At 36.6% G+C, this 10,054-nt stretch overlaps 1 non-coding gene across 1 annotated transcript; it reads right to left on the minus strand.

The window, feature by feature from the left end:
- Positions 1 to 1,773: 1,773 nt before the first annotated feature.
- On the minus strand, positions 1,774 to 1,877 carry LOC112090567. Its single transcript, XR_002901711.1, has one exon. It is a non-coding gene; the product is annotated as a small nucleolar RNA R71 (small nucleolar RNA).
- Positions 1,878 to 10,054: the final 8,177 nt, after the last annotated feature.

The raw sequence follows: 10,054 nt of genomic DNA on the forward strand, positions 1-10,054 counted from the left end.
TTCTTTGTTTGAAGGTTAGGTGAAAGTCTATGATTTGGAAGGTTTTGGACAACTTTTGGTGGAAAAAGACAGCAAACATATCGCTTAGGCGCTAATTTGTAGTGTTTTGGTGCTCAGTTTTACGGAACCAGGAATCTGGGCAGAATGGGTAGCGTTTTAGCGCCCATGACAGCGTTTTGGCGCCCATGACAGGAATCTGGGCAGAATGATTAAGACTTTGTTTAGGAATATATTTAGTTTAGAGATGAACTAATTTCTTTTTCTAGGGCTACGATGTAGCCGGATTATGAATGTTCAAATTCTCAATCTTCTTTTTAAGTAATTGATGTTTAATCAATATATGCTGAGTATTTCAATTTATTCTTAATGCTTGTGATTGTTTGGCCAACTATTACATGATTTTGTATTTGATTTGAGACCGAGAGGTGATAATTAAATAAGCTCTTAATTGAAATACCATGAGTTGTTCATAGGATAGAGATATCTATGATGCTTGTGCAGTTCTTTTGAATTTCTTGCACTTAATGATTTTCAACAGGTTTAGAAGTTTGACATAGATGTAGATTTTGCTTGTTGGATTAATATTATTGTTGCTTGAGAAAGAATAATAATTGCTTTAGAGAAATTGCTGTCAGTATAGGATTGGATGTTAATTTTCTTGAATTATGGGAATTTGAACATGATTAATTTTGGTGAAATCGGAAACCTTAGAGTCTTAGGAGACGTTTGGTTCGAGGATTCAAACCATCATTTGAATCATGGTTCATGGTTCGCTATAGTGTTTTCTCTCATAAAAAATACACGTAAATCGAAAATGGTTCTAATGACATGATTCTAATCCACGAACCAAATGTCTCCTTAATCTATTGAATTTTATTCAATTGCGTAGCATTGTTTGATTTATTTAATCGTTTTAGTTTTAGTTTATTTAATTTTATAAACTCTCTTTTTGATTATTCAAATAAAATTGGAGTTAATATAATTTCAGTAATTAGTAAACAACAATCCTCGTGGGACGATACTCTTATTCACTATTATATTACTTGATTGTGATAGCGTATACTTGCGTTACGATTTTTCACAACAAGTTTTTGGCGCCGTTGCCGGGGGATTGTTTTGTTTTTACTATTATCGATACCAAATAACTCTAGTTTTACTTTGGATTTTATTTTGTTATTTATTTTCTTGTTCTTGTTTAGTGCTCTGCAGGAATTTACTTTAGGTGCATGCGAAAGCTTAGGAGCAACAGTCTACTACCTTTGGATTTAGAAATTAAGCATACTTATCGAAGAAACCAAAGAGAGAAGAGAGAAGCTGTCATTCAGTTGCCAGAAGTGATGGATGATCCTGAAGGAGAAATAAATGGGAATAATCAACTACTGAACAATCCACCGGTGGTCAATTAGCCAATGGCTTTGCGAGATTATGCATTGCCACCAACCGGTGTTCAATCAGTGATCAGGAGGCCTGCTATTTAGGCGAATAATTTTGAATTGAAGCTGGTGATGTTGTAGATGATTCAAGCGATCCAATTTAATGGGTTGCCAAATGAAGATCCTAATGCTCACATCGTAAATTTTCTGGAGATTTACGATACTGTCAAATACAATGGAGTTAATGATGAAGCTCTTCGCCTTCATTTGTTTCCTTTCTCTTTGAGAGATAAAGCAAAAAGTTGGTTGAATTCACTGCCACCAAATTCGATCACTAGTTGGGAAGACTTAGTTCAGAAGTTCCTTTTTAAGTTTTTTCCCACCGTCTAAAACAGCGAAGATGCGCATCGAGATCAACAATTTTGCTCAATATGAAGGTGAAAGTCTATATGAAGCATGGGAGAGATACAAGGAGTTACTGAGAAGATGTCCTCATCATGGTCTACCTAAATGGATGCAAGTCCATAATTTCTACAATGGGTTGAGTGACACTACAAGAACTCTAATCGATGCATCTGCAGGAGGAACATTAATGAAGAAAACTGAAGATGAAGCATATGAGTTGCTAAAAGATATGGCAACCAATAATTACCAGTGGCCTAGTGAAAGAAGCATACCAAAGAAGACAGCCGGACTACATGAGATTGACGCCATCACTAATTTGACTGCCCAAATTGCTTCTCTTTCCAAACAATTGCAGAATACTCAATTGACAGCCAATGCCATCCAAACATCCTCTCCAGTGTGTGAATTTTGTAGAGGATCTCACCAAAGTTCTGAATGTCAAGCTAACAACCCTTTTGCACAGGTACAAATGGAGCAGGCTCAATATCTGGGAAATTTTAATAGGTAACAAAATAATCCTTACTCCAACAAGTTTAATCAAGGATGGCGTAATCGCCCAAACTTGTCTTGGAGAAACACTCAAAATGTGTTACAGCCCGAATAGAGCAACCCATCACAAGAGGAGAAGGTGAATCTGGAAGATGCAATGGCTCAATTGGCTACCTCTCACACACAATTTATGAATGAAATCAGGATAAATTTCCAGAATCAATCAGCTCAGATCAGAAGCTTGAAGGTGCAAATTGGTCAATTAGTTAACATGCTAAATGATCGTCAACAAGGTAATTTGCCAAGTACAACGGTGGTGAATCCAATAGAGCAATGCAAGGCCATTACTTTGAGAAGCGGGAAAGAATTAAATACACTACCAGAGCCTAAGAAGTCTAGCAAAAGTAGTGAAGAGGCTTCGTCACCCAAAGATACTCAATCTTTGGAGAAGAGTGGTGAAATTTCCTACAGGTCAACAACCTTTGCCAATGGAGCCATCACAAAGGATCCCGTTTCCTCAACGCCTTCGAAAGAGTAAGCTTGATAAACAATTTTCAATGTTTCTGGACATCTATAAGAAATTGCACATAAACATCCCATTCACCGAAGCTCTTGAACAAATGCTGAGCTATGTGAAGTTTATGAAAGACATCCTGTCAAACAAGAGGAAACTTGAGGATTATGAAACAGTTACACTTACTGAAGAGTGCAGTGCCATCTTGCAAAGGAAGTTGCCTCAGAAGCTCAAAGATCCGAGGAGATTTACCATCCCTTGTTCTATTGGAAATTCTAATTTTGAAAAGGCACTATGCGATTTAGGTGCAAGCTTTAACTTAATGCCTTTGTCAATTTTCAAGAGGCTAGGAGAAGCAAGAGCAACTACGGTCTCATTACAATTGGCCGATCGCTCCATCAAACACCCGAGAGGAATTATTCAAGATGTACTCATCAAGGTTGATAAGTTTATATTTTCGGCCGATTTTATTGTCTTAGAAGACGAGGAAATTCTCATTATACTTGGGAGACCATTTTTGGCAACCGGTCGGGCTCTCATTGATGTTCAAAAGGGTGAACTTTGCGTAAGAGTACAAGATGAGGAGGTGATTTTCAATGTATTTAATGCTCTCAAATACCCACAAGTGCGTGATAGTTGTTTTCGAATTGAAACAATTAACACCTTGGTCACTGAGCATCTTGGCCAACCTCAAGAGCCTTTGGAAGCTTGTCTAATTTATCCAGAAACTATTGTAATAGAAGATCATGAAGCTATGGAGTTTGTGCACTGGATGGATTCTTTTAGACCTAACAATCGGAGGTACTTAGAAGCTTGGGACGAGGCCCAGCATGCCATCTTCCATCAATTGAGAAACCACAGACGCTTAATGAGATGGATGAGTTCCGTAATGATGCATATGTGAAAGCCAAGATTTATAAGGAGTGAACTAAGGCTTGGCATGACAAGCATATCGCAAGAAAAGAGTTCAAGTCAGGTCAACAAGTATTGCTTTATAATTCAAGGCTGCACTTATTTCCAGGAAAGCTCAAGTCCAGATGGTCAGGGCCATTTACTGTGGTGAGAGTATTTCCCTATAGAGCAGTTGAAGTAACTCATGATGCAAAAGGAACGTTCAAGGTCAATGGACAATGTTTGAAGCCATATATTAATGGTGGCTTTGATCAAAAGAAGACCAACATTCTCTTGAACTCACCATAAGAAGCAAGACGTCGGGCTGATGATGTTAAACCAAGCGCTTCTCAAGAGGCAACCCGAGCCTTCTAAAATCTTTTATTTATTATTATTATTATTATTATTGTTATTATTATTATTATTATTATTATTATTATTATTTTATTTTATTTTTAGTTTACTTATTGTGTTTTAAATTGATTGATAGGTTAATAAATAAGTTTGCGGGTTGCTCTAAGGATTTGCAATTGAAATGAAGCTCAAGCAGGCATGAAAGCACAGCTTTGGCAGCAGCATTAGCGTTTTGGTGCTCATCTGAGCGCTTTGGCGCCCAAAATAGAGCCTTTTGGGTAAAAGTGCCAAAGCACATAGCGCTTTGGCGCTACCATGGAGCGCCTTGGCGCTACCTCTAGAAAAAAAAACCTTGCAACTTTCGCACCTCTTATTGCACTCTCTAAAGACACTGACTGACAACTACTCAGGGAAATCCTATACACTCTCTTGTTTTACTTTTCCATTGAGGACAATGTCAGTTTTAAGTTTGGGGGAGTTAACTATCTTATTTTATGTTATTTTATTCAGTAAAAAAAACTTGAACTTTGGTTCGGCTTGTTTCGCCCCGGCCGATGATGAAACAACGATTGAACTTAACTATGGCTTCTGGGAGACAATGAATAATTTGATTGTTTGTGTGCTTGACTTGTTTGTTGGTTTTGCTCTACTTATGATTTCCTTGCATTGTTGAGCACATAACTAAGAGCACTTGGCCCTTTTGTGAACTTAGAGAAAGTTTATGTGAATTTCGTGTTTCTTAAGATCTCACCGGACTCTAGAATTTGTTTGATTATCACTTGAGGTGAAATCCCAGGTAATTTATCACTAAGGAAATGATTTAGGCCATGTTTAGATCGTTTGAGCCATTTGAGCTTACCTTATTATAATAATATTCCTAGTCACCTTTTTGAGCCTGATTAAATTTTTCTTTGTCATCCACATTATTAGCTTAGCCTTTAAATAAATCCTATCATTCACCATTTCCCTTGAGCTTGTTGATTATTCTAGGATGCACATTGAGTTGTGTTTGGAATTGAGAGGTGTATTGATTTTTTCTATAATTTATTTGATGTCTCCAATGAAATTCTCTATTTGTCGTATTATTCAAAAAAAAAAATGAAAAAAAACAAAAAAAAAAAACAAAAAAAAACAAAAAAAAGAGAGAAAGAAATTATTGGCCCAAGGTTGAATATTCTCATGTTTTGATGGTCACAAATACAATGTATTATGTTTCTAATGATTCTATTTTGAGTTGTGTATTTAGCGTAATTAATGTTATAAATCAACTCAAGAAGCATTTTGCGGAATACAATGCAAATACATTCAAGATTGACAAATGCAAATTGAAGAAGGAATTCAAGGCTTGAAGTGCTAAAATACCAAAGATCAAGAGCAAGCAAACAAAATCAAGCTGGACAAGTACTAATAGGTTTTTAATATCTCCTTAGTCTTGTATTTGATTTTGACTTCATACTATCATGATTAATTCTTGTTTAGGCTCATGCACACACTCACATTATTCTTTAAAAATGAGACTAAACTTAGTGCATAATGACATTTGGCTTAAAAGTACAAATGTGTGAAGATTTGAGGCGAATTAAGTGTCAATCGGTCGACCTACGTCGTCCGGTGACAAAGAATGCTAAATGCACCAGTCGACAGGTGATGCCTCAACCGGTCAACCGCTCCGGTCGACCGGTTTTGTTCAACAGACACTCAATAAGAATGTTGAACAGCACGAATTCAAATTTGTCTCAACCGGTCAACCGCTCCGGTCGCCCGGTACTGGGTAAACTGGCAAAAATATGACCGTTGGCAAGAGAGGTTAAATAGAGAAAAGTTATTTTTCTCAAAGGTGGATTTTGCTGAAAACAGAGAACGAATTCATAGCTCCAAAAATTAAAAAGAGAGTTCTCAATTGTGTCTACATAATCATCATCTTCTCTAAATCCTTAACTGTCTCACACATAATTAAGCCTACCTTGAATTATCTTGTGATAGTGTAAGTTCATCACCTCCTAGTGATTTCAATTGTGTAAAACCATTGTTAGGAGTGTATAACTAAGTGCTTCACTACTCATAATCATTACTTTGGTATTGGGTTACTTGGTTGGTCAATCTCCGTAGAAAATCGATGTTGTGTAAGAGGTTAGGCGAAGCCTCAGGTAGAAAGATTCGCCTTCTTGTAAGAGGAGTGATCGTGCCAGAAAGTCGATCGAATAGTGGAAGGGGTCGAGAGGCGGAGTATCTCGGCGACAGTAGATGTAGGCAAATTTATTTATCGAATCATTATAAATCTCATTTGCATCTCTCTAACTCTATCTCTTTAATTTCCGCACTTTAAATTTGATTGTTGACATTGATTAGTTTAACTCGTAGTGATAAGTTTATTGAACTCTTTGTATGATATTAGATTGGTTCATCTTGTGTACATCAAGTGGTTGTGCTATTGCATTAACTTACATAATTTTCTGTACACCAAGTGTTTGATAAAAGTACATTGTTCAATTAATTGTCTATATTTAGTTTTAATCTTCGAATAATCGTATAAACTCTCAAAAAATATTCAAAACCCAATTCACCCCCCTCTTGGGTAGCCTTATTCGGGACAACAACAGAAATAAAGAGTGGAGACAAGAATGTTGATGGCAAATGGCGGATGTATTGGGATATTGAGTTAGAAGTTCCACAAGAAGATCTTAGAGTAATTGATGAGTTTAGGGAATCTAGAACCTCGTTGATATCCTTTTATCCTACCTTAATCCCTAGCCATTCAATGCAAGCTTAATAAAGTCTTATTAATCCTTGGTGGTTTGTTGACCGACATTAGTGGAGAGTGATAAGAAGAGCAAGCCTATGGAGTTCGAAAAATTCTCTTCACTTAGAGATCTACCTTGATTCACTTAATTGCATAAACTCATCTGAGTTGCATTTGGGCATGTGTAATTGATAATTCACATACACACATAAGGAGTCTTAGGTGGGGGTGAGATTAGCATTCAAGTTAAAATTCTAAACTTTCAAAAAGTTTACAGTCTTTCTTGAGCTGTAACTTATGGGAGATCTCTGAGGCATTTTTTTTGTGAAACAACGCCGGATCAATACTCAAGCTGGGTTTCATTTATTTATGTTTCGTATTATTCGTGTTTTTACTTTTTGTTTATTTTAGTTTTCTTTCTTTAATTTTTGTTTTGCCTGAGGACTAGCAAAATATTAAGTTTTCGGGGTATTTGATGAGTGAGTTTTACTCGTTCATTTAGTATCATTTTACACTTAATATCTAGTTGGTTTTCGAGGTTTTTGTTAGTTTTTATGTGTGTTTTCGTTCTTTGTTTGAAGGTTAGGTGAAAGTCTATGATTTGGAAGGTTTTGGATAACTTTTGGTGGAAAAAGACAGCAAACATAGCTCTTAGGCGCTAATTTGTAGCATTTTGGCGCTCAGTTTATGGAACCGGGAATTAGGGCAGAATGGGTAGCGTTTTGGTGCCCATGATAGCGTTTTGGTGCCCGTGATTTTTCACAGCAAGCGCCGCAGCGCTAGAAGCTCAGCGCCGCGGCGCTATGACGCGAGAAAAGACGCGTTTGAAGGCTAATCGTGAGAAAACTTACTCGTGTTGACCCTAATGCTCCAAAATAAATAAATAGATGATTCTAGGGCAATTTAAGGGACTTTTAGACTGGAAAGTGACAGCTGAATTTTGAGAGGAGATTCAAGAAGAGAAAGGAGAATTGAGTACGGAGAAGAACAACAGCAAAAATCCGGAGACGGAGACACTTCAATTCAACTCCAAACTAGTTCTTTTCATTTTGTTCCAATGATTAAGACTTTGTTTAGGAATATATTTAGTTTAGAGATGAACTAATTTCTTTTTCTAGGGCTACGATGTAGCCAGATTATGAATGTTCATATTCTCAATGTTCTTTTTAAGTAATTGATGTTTAATCCATATATGATGAGTATTTCAATTTATTCTTAATGCTTGTGATTGTTTGGCCAACTATTACATGATTTTGTATTTGATTTGAGACCGAGAGGTGATAATTAAATAAGCTCTTAATTGAAATATCATAAGTTGTTCACTCTCAACTCTTCATCTCACTCTCATTTTATCTCTCATCTTGTCTCTTCGATATCGATTTTAAGTTTTTCTCTCTCGATTCCTCATTTTCTTGCTCTTTCATTTACAAATTTCAATCAATTTGAAGAAATTTTGAAAAAAAAAGGTATTATACTTATCAATTTTGTTACATAATATTGTATTTCTCGAGTTTATTTATATTGTTTATTGTTTATAAATGAGCGAATTAACATTAATTTATATATTTTTTTTTTCAAAAATAACCGCATCAAATTTCCTTGATTTTCCTGTGCTCCTGATGATGGGTATTTCTATCAATAAATTAAGTACTTTTAAGTTTGAATATTTGTAAGTTTTCAAGCATTGTTGTTAGTTTAATGTCTTTTGTATGCTTTTTATAGGAATTATAAATAAATGCGAACTTGGATGATTTTGTATGAAGAAAAGAAGAATATTTGCTCAACTTGTTAATCAATGGCAAGAGGAGGCGAAAGAGGATTTTAAGGCACAAAAGAAGTGGTTTTGGAATGCAATAAAGCGGGTTGGGCTACAGCGCGCAAAGGAAAGCAAAAAGACTAGAGAGCAAGAAAACAACGCATCCAGGGAGAGTCTCGCGCGCTGCAGCGCGTCCAGAGGCTTAGCCGTGCACTACAGAGCACCCAATGGGCGCTGCAGCACGTCCAGAGGCCTGGAATTAGCCCAATGAGCGCTGCAGCGCACCCAAAGACGCTGCAGCGCACCTCAGCTTCCAGCAGCGAGATTCTTCTTCCAAAAATGCGCGCCGCAGCGCGTTTTCACGCATGCTGCAGCGCGGGTCTGAATCCCTAGCTCCAAAACTGAGTAGTATAAAAGGAAAGAGATGCCACTTGAGAAAGGGAGCCCCAGAAAATTGAAGAAAACATCAAAAGGAGGCCGAAATCCTTCATCTTGGAGGTCCTTAGGAAGCTCTTCAATGGATTTTGGGTTTTAGCTTCTTTCATCTATTTTTTCATGTTGAGCTAGACATTAGATCTAGGACTTGATGTAGTTTTATTTGAACTATGTTTTGAATATTTTGTTAATTGTTAATTTAATTTCGTTTTCAATTCATTTATGTTTCGCTATGCTTAATGCTTCTAATTTATTTGGCCAATGAGTTAGATGATTTTTAGATTACGAATTTGATGCTCGGGAGAGATTGAGTTCTTTATCTAGACTTGAGAAACATAGTCTAGGTTGTTGTGAGACCGGGAGGAAATCAACGGTTAGATAATCAAATTAGGATTTAGGTCGTTGTGAGGCCGGGAGGCGATCAATATTCCTATTTTCTAATTCTAAAGGCAAAGCTTAATTTGTGTTTAAATATTCATTTCGAATAGGGATATTGTTTTGGGTATTTAAATATAGTTCCTTGTGAGGCACTCGGGAGAGGTTGCGAGGTGACATTAGAGCCTTGATTAATGAATTGAACGGAATTGATTAGCGATTACATAATAGGATGAACATAGGAATAATAAAGCGAAATCAAGTCCCTAGACCATTTGTGTATAGATACTTTATTTTTATTCTTATATTTATTTTGTTTTTGTTCTTAATTATCATTTTATTAGGTTGCCTAGATAAAGTTAAGTTACGATAATTACGGTACTTAACGGCAATTCTAAATCCAATCCCTGTGGAGACGATACTCACTCACCCTATACTCAAAACTTGACACCGTACGCTCGGAAATAAAATTTATAGAATAAATTTTTACGCATCAGCTCCCCGAGCTTGGTGATGAACCATTTTATGAGGATGAAATGTTGATGCACAACTCCAACCTCACTGAACCAGAAACTGTTCAGGTTAATAATCAATCTGTGCACAATGAGGAAGTTGGACAATGTGGCAGGGGAAGAAGACCGCGAACTGCTCCCGCATGGCAACATTTCACAGAGGAGGCCTGACCAAATCCAAAAACAGGTGAAATATAAATTCACGCGGTA

The sequence above is a fragment of the Morus notabilis genome, unplaced genomic scaffold (assembly GCF_000414095.1).
Source record: "Morus notabilis unplaced genomic scaffold, ASM41409v2 Scaffold442, whole genome shotgun sequence".
Taxonomy (NCBI): domain Eukaryota; kingdom Viridiplantae; phylum Streptophyta; class Magnoliopsida; order Rosales; family Moraceae; genus Morus; species Morus notabilis.